Source organism: Sinocyclocheilus grahami, unplaced genomic scaffold, assembly GCF_001515645.1.
Source record: "Sinocyclocheilus grahami isolate Dianchi unplaced genomic scaffold, SAMN03320097.WGS_v1.1 scaffold1002.1, whole genome shotgun sequence".
NCBI lineage: Eukaryota > Metazoa > Chordata > Actinopteri > Cypriniformes > Cyprinidae > Sinocyclocheilus > Sinocyclocheilus grahami.
Window position 1 is genome coordinate 339,346 of NW_015506181.1, and position 7,342 is coordinate 346,687.

Here is a 7,342-nt window from a genome sequence, read left to right on the forward strand (position 1 = left end):
AGTAATGTAATAGAAATTATAAATGTATCTACCAAAGAGTTACAAATAAAACAAAATGACGGCTTATTTCTGCATTTCATGCAAAATTATCTCCCCCATTTGCTGCATGGTTTCGTCCCGTCCCACGTAGCCTAGAGTAACTGAGTGAGATCAGATGGTCAACTGCCAAATTAGAGATGTCTTCGAGTTCGAGGGGGGCAAACCGAGCCGGATGATTTGGTCAGTCGCACTTTTAAACACATTTTAGTTTTGCTATAGAAAATCTACAAATTCACTCTGATTACACAGAGCAGCAGCAGGAGGCGAGTGAGGTTGTCATGACAACCAGATACACTGCACGCGAATTACAGCTGCACTTCTATTTTGCCACACTAAACTTGGCAATAAACACATTGAAAATAATACACAATAAACATGTCTGTCAAAATTATCTCAAAGGAGGCATTTAGTAAGCAAATCAAGGAGTGTTACTCATCCACTGTTTTAAAAAAAATACTCTAGCTGGGTTTCCACAGGCAGGGTCACAATTATCTACAGTGTATGAAGCTAACGGTTTTGGGTTAAGGTTCATAATGTAGAACATTTTTAACATTGTATGCTATATGTGCATAGCTAGCTAGCAAACAAGGAATACAGCTGTTAAGCTAATAGTCACATTTAGCTGAGTAAGATCATGATTGAGAAATGTTGGATACTGCTGGAAATGCTGCTATGGGGTATCCTATTTATTATTTTAGGATTTTTTTGTTTGCCCCAGTGAAGCATTTCTATTAATATAGTCTAGTCTATAGTCTATAGTATAGTTAATATAGTCTATAGATTAAGTAGTCAAACTCATTCCATATCAGCAGAATAGTGTGGCACAGAAAGTCTATGTCCATAAAACAGGTTCTGAATTAATTATATTACTCATACCTAATGGTCAAAAGCAATAGCAAAAGTAATAGGTCAATATTATTAAATTGCAGACAAAGATTTTGAATAGCTAGGCTGGCTTGTACACTATATTGCCAAAAGTATTGGGACACCCCCTTCTAATGAACAGGTTTGACTACTTTAGTAATTTCTAATTTTTAGTAAAAAAAAACATTAAAAAACATATAATGATATTCTAGGGAATTGTGTGCTTCTAGGACCATTTTCTATTCTAACACAATGCCTCTGTGTATACGGCAAGGTTAAAAAAAAAATAAAAAGATTGATTCAGTCAGTGTGGAAGAGCTTGACTGGTCTGCATAAAGCCAAGTCCTAATCCCAGCTGAACATCTCTGGTGTGACTTTAAATGCAGGACACTTCCAAGTTCAGGAGTATGTACTACCCTGGTTGGTATGTGGGCATCTTAAAGAACATCCCCTGAGCAAGAACTGGCTGGTTGCTGGTTTTAGTATTCGGACTGTTGGACAGAGACAGGTGGTTCAATGTAGACATTGTTGTTGGGTTACAAGGTGCAGGTCTGATAGTCATCGGGGTAACTTGATGAATTGGGGTTGGGGTAGCAAGGTCAATTCTTGAACTTTCTGTGGTTCTAGCAGTGGCTGGCTTGGATGTACGAATTGTCATCTCTGCTGTCATTGGAGCTTGCTGCATGTACTTCTGTAACCCCCTGACCTCTTGGAGAAAACCTTCATGCCTCTGCTCTTGGGCCTTCAAGAAATGTCGAGCACCAGTAGATCTTTCTAAGGTGCAACAGTCACAGGTCTGGATTGGGGATAACTTATCTTTGGCCAGGATCCCAGGGCCTAAAACCTTTTCTCTTCTTCTTTCTCTCACATTGTGTCCCATGCAAGGTCTGCTGGGCCAGTATAGAGAACAAGTATAAAGATCCTTTTTCCTTTAGGAAGCCCTGCTCTTTGGAATGGACCACTCCCTGTGTCACAACAAATAATAAAAAAAAAACATTCAATATTTCATCACCAATATTTCATCATCCTTCCTTTTGATGAACCAAAATCACATTTAATAAATAATAGAAAATAACAAAGCAACATTTATTTTGGTGGTATCTTCCACCATCCTCTCTAATCCGGAAGTATGTATACAAGGAAGATGGAGGACAACTAACTGCCAGCAGTACAACATGCAATACAACCCTAACAGATAAGTACATATAACAATAAAAAATAAAGAACATTTAAACAATATTAACTGGATTGTGTGTCTTTACTCTGGTATAAAACTGTTATAAGAAGAATGCACTAGCAAACTAATAGAATGCCTATGAGCAAATTCATGAAACAAAAAGTCACAAACAGGGGAATTTGTAGAATGTGAAATTACATGACTTGTAAGCCTGTTAATAAAATATTAGGAAATATTATAATAGCATAGTTTAAATAGTGTCTGCAAAAACGTATGCCAAAAATAACCAACCTCAAATGGCAATAAAGCCCACATCCTGCCTCTACTCCAGCTGCAGGATTCCCTAAAATAGCACAACTGTTGACAACTGCTGACAATTTTAGAAAGTGGTTATGCTGGTAGATCATTTTAAAGCAGAGAGGTGTGTTGGATTATATTGAGTCTCTGCCTATGAGGTACCCTTACCAAAAAGTAGTATACTTCAAGTTCATTTTAGTAGGTATACTTAAGTAAAGTTCAAGTATATTTTTAAGTATACTTTATGTAGTAAGTATCCAAATATCAGTGTACTAGTAGTATACTTGTAAGTGTACTTTCTAGTACATAAAAGTATACTTTTAAGTATACTTTAAGTATAACAGTAGTAAACTTTAAGTACACAACTAGTTTATATCAAAATGTTTAGTTTGTACTGCAACTATACTAAAAGGGAACTTATACTGATAGTTTACTAATTAAATACTTGCAGTAGCATTTTTAGTACACTTTGAAGTATAGTCTCAGTAAACTACTAGTTTAGTAGTTTTATACTGCAAGTATACTCGTAAGTTTTCTTTAAGTGAACTTTACATCATACTTTAAGTATGCTACTATGTCCCTATTTAGGTATTAATTTGTATATATTTTGTTACATGAATATCTGAACATGCAAAACATCAAAAGAACAGGGTATCTGCTTGTAAACAAAAACATTTTATTCTAGCTTCATGCATTCTTTTTTTAAACACTTGAATGTGGATAAGTTTCATAAATAAAAAATTAAGAAATAAACAACATTTTGAACAAAAAGCTGAAAAAAGACTATGAATTGGATTCAGATTCAGAATGATAATCAAACTGTAGATAAAGTTTATCAACACCCCAAAGTTTGACAGTTATTATTACCTCTTCATTGGTCGACATTTTAGTCCATAACGTTGCACAGTTATGATGCTGTTTTATGTCTGATGATCCTGTTAGAATACATGTGGAAGCATCTGTTGTTTCGGTTTCTTCTTCACTTGTGTTTTTTGGGAAATTCTGTACAGAAGATGTGTACTAGCGCCCCCTACAGTATAACAATGAAAACACGGATTCTAGGAGCACAATTATAGCTAAAATATATTTAGACTTTTTCTAAGTATAAGTCAAGTATACTTAAATGTCATTTTAAGTATATTTCTGAGAAGTACATAAAGCCCATTTCTGAGAAGTACATAAAAAGTAGACAAAGTATACTTTCCTATTTTTAGTTTAAAAGAAGTATACTAATAGCACACTTGAATAAACTTCTTTTTCGTAAGGGTAAGCATCATGTGGGACAACAGAGACCACAAATTCAAAACGTTCATGTTAGACAAACACCAGTGCTCACTGTTATGAAGACAAAATTCACATAATTATGTGAAATCCGCCAATTCAAAGAGATATGCTGTCTTGCAGCTTTGACCTTGGAGGAAGTTAAATCATGACAACTGTCAATGGATTGACAACTTGACCGGCAACTGTGAAAACATCAAATACAGTAACGTCAAACATTCCAACTTCCTCAGCCACAAAATAAAGTCATACATGATACCGATGACACTAAAAGTGACTCTCAAAACTGAAGAAAAACTTAAAAATGATTGATGATTGTACATACTCTTTCTATATTAAGAATTCCTAGAGTTCTCATAGACTTGTTAATGTGTTTGGAAGGGTTATAACCAGAGTTGTGCAGACATTACCAGCTAATCTGAATGCCCAAACTGAGTTCTGAGGTCTCTCCCCTGTGCAAACATTACAGGAATGTAAAATCAAATACACAGAGTTCTAGCAAAACAACCCACAAGGAAAGAGCATTAACCAAGAAAAAAAAGAAAAAAGATGTTGATTCTTAGAAAGTGGAAAACTGTGTGTGTGTGTGTGTGTGTGTGTGTGTGTGTATGTGTGTACATCTACTCTAACATATTTTGTGGACCTTGGGGACAAATTATAGATTGTAAAAACAATCTATAAATAAATCAATATAAATAAAATATAGAAAACTTTCTGTTAGGGTCAAGGGTGTGTGTAAAGTGTTTATAATAAACTGTATGTAAAAGCAATAAAAGACTATGTAATGTCCCCTTTAGATAGCTAAGTAAACATATTTGTGTGTACAGGTTTAGCCTATGGGGACCAATATCAGCACAAGTGTAGCAAAACCTGAATTAGTTGCATTGCAGGATACATCCAAATGTTCCCACAAAAGGAAAGTGGGTTGAATCCAAGGAGCTCTAAAATAATTTTACAATCGTTGTCTGATGGTAAAGGCTGCATCTGCCAAATGAAGGCACAGCACCTGGGCTTTCTGCATGTGATAACAGCTCCATCGCTGTAGACCATTAAAAAAAAAATACACAAATAAGTGTTTTGGTTAACTGCATCAGTCTCTTTAAAAAATGTTAGTTGTTACATAATGTGTGAGAGCAGAAAAGGTCTGTTTCATCATTAATATCCTTGTTCACGTTCATCTTGACTGAGCTGGAGGAATAGTTTGGGTAAGGGTTGTTGCCTCCCACAGCCCTTCATAACGCCGGCCCTGAACGCAGCACACACCAGTTTGTTCCGGAGGCGAAATAGCACAGAGAAGGACATTTGTGCGAGTCAAATTTGAACAGTTATAGGGCTGTTTCTCAATTCCCAGAATGTAAAAATTGGTCCTGTGTTCTTGTGGAGGCTGGTCTTGCCAGACTACCTTAAAAGAACAAAACTCAAAAGGATACAAGCCACATTTACTTCTCATATACACACAAAACTTTTACAGATGCACTGTGGAGAGTGCGCTAACTTGCTGTATTGCTGTGTGGTTTGGAAACAGCACAGCACATGACAAAAGGCACTTTAAAGGAGACACATATGAGACCATCAGAGTCTCTAGCTGAAAAATCTAAGCACAGTGTGTGCTGTTGTTGAGATCTCTTCCAAACTTTAAAGGAGACCATTGTGAGAGTGTTAGACTTTGAAGAAGAAGAAGCAGACTCAAGCATGTCTCCATTTGATCTTAGAGTAACCTCATTTCTATCAAGGAGAAATATTTGAGATGTTAAAGAGATCTCACTTTTGATTAGTTTTTTTGTTTTTTTGAAGGGGGAGGGGGTTACTTGTGTATCTTTTTTTAGTACATTAAAAGTGTCTCTGGTGAATTATCTGCTTGCATGCATCTTTACACTGGTGCGATTGTGACAGTCTTAACTACGGTGGCCAAGAGAGCTCAACGCGCTGCAACTGAAGAAATCACATGCAAATTGAAAAAGCACCAGCAAATAAGGAAAAACTCTTCATCAGTTTGACTACACGTGTGCTTGCAGATACAGATGCTAATGTTAAAATAAACAAAAACTCACCTTGCAGGTGATCGATTAGACACAATGTCCTAGCCATGTTTTGTCACTTGTAGGGATCCTTCTGAAACATGAAGTATTTGCAGCACCTATGTTATCAAACAGACAAAGTTGTTTTCTTAATTTTATGGTGTTGCATGTGGTTTTTAAGCTGCAGTACGTTGAGCTCTCTCAGCCACCATACATACGGTCATACTTTGGACTTTTTTTATTGTGTTTTCATTCCTCATGTGTTCATTGACCCAGTTTTCCCTCGTGTCTGATTATGTCATTTGGTTCACCTGTGTCTTGTCAATTCTCCTCATCTGCCGGTGTATTTAAGTTTCTGTCTGTTCAGTGCGTTTTGGTTGGGTCTTTCGTGTCTAATCTCTTGTGTCTCTACCTGCCCTGTCTGGATATTACCCTTGTGGATGATTAAAGCCTGTTTATGTCTTCGTGTCCATTCATCCACACACACACACACACACACACAGCAATGAGTGAACAGGTAGGGGAAATTACCAACAACAATGGATACAAATCAACTACGCCACCCGGCATATACCGGGACATAACCCTATACAAGGGCACACAGGTTCATTGCCAAAGGCAGGGTGAGCATGGAGACATAGGCAAAGTATAAAAGTTAAGCCATTTATTTATACACAAATGAAACCGTTTAACACATTGGTTTTTATACACAATCTTAATCAAATCAGATACACAAATCTACCAGTTACAGAAATGACCAGTAGGAGAGAATTGGCCAGCGGGGGCCTTTTGGATTTTTACCTCACACCATCCCCACACCACACAGTTGTGAAAACAATACAATTGGTTAAGCACCGCACTCCATGTGGACACACTAAAAGACTACAACCCCCTCTTTAAGTTTCTACTCCTAAATAACAACATGGTTAACTTCAAAACACATAACTCACTTTTATACCACAACAGAACAATCTACTCCAAAAAGAGTCCATATACACAGATTCAACAAATACTTGTACAAAGAAAAACAATAAAAGAACAGTCATCTGCACCAAAGGGAGGAACAAAATGGCCGACCAAGGCCAAATATTTTACTTGCCTCCCTGCTAACTCACACTCAAGTTAATGAATGGCTGCTCATGGATGAATAAAAGAAAACCCATACAAACCAAGTTAACCAAAATAAGACCAAGACAGACAAAGTTAAAACGGTCATCCAACAAACACTACAAACAAAGCAGCAGTGCAGTCACATCTCTGATGTACAGTCATCTCCAACCAAGTTACTGGAAACCCCCTGGATGTGCAGTTAAACCGAGAGAGATATACCATGTAGCAAAATGCATGGTAGCTCATCACGCAAGACCACGGCCACTAGCATGCTGAAAAAGGCTTCACTGCTAAAACACAATAGGAGGCTGCACCAAGCCCCATCCCTTGTTCATAATGACATCCTTCCACAAAAGGTCTAGTACCAAGGATGATGCATCGTGAGTAATCAAACCCTTCCCTTTTTATATTATCAAATGCCAACACTGATAGGTTCATAGGATTTAAACCATGTTAACCAATCAAAAAGGAGTAGGGACACTGATAGGTTCACAGGCTGGCATGACATCAGCCAATCATACCTGGTCTATACCTTACCCGGCTACATATATATATG

The 7,342-nt window shown here is 37.1% G+C and overlaps 1 long non-coding RNA gene across 1 annotated transcript in view; it reads right to left on the minus strand.

Annotated features, from left to right (window-relative positions):
* LOC107565465 (uncharacterized) overlaps positions 1–7,342 on the minus strand; it is a 24,497-nt gene that overhangs the window by 15,122 nt on the left and 2,033 nt on the right. Inside the window, exon 2 of the long non-coding RNA XR_001606378.1 lies at positions 6,943–6,948. This is a non-coding gene — a long non-coding RNA (uncharacterized lncRNA). The remainder of the gene's footprint in view (positions 1–6,942; positions 6,949–7,342) is intronic.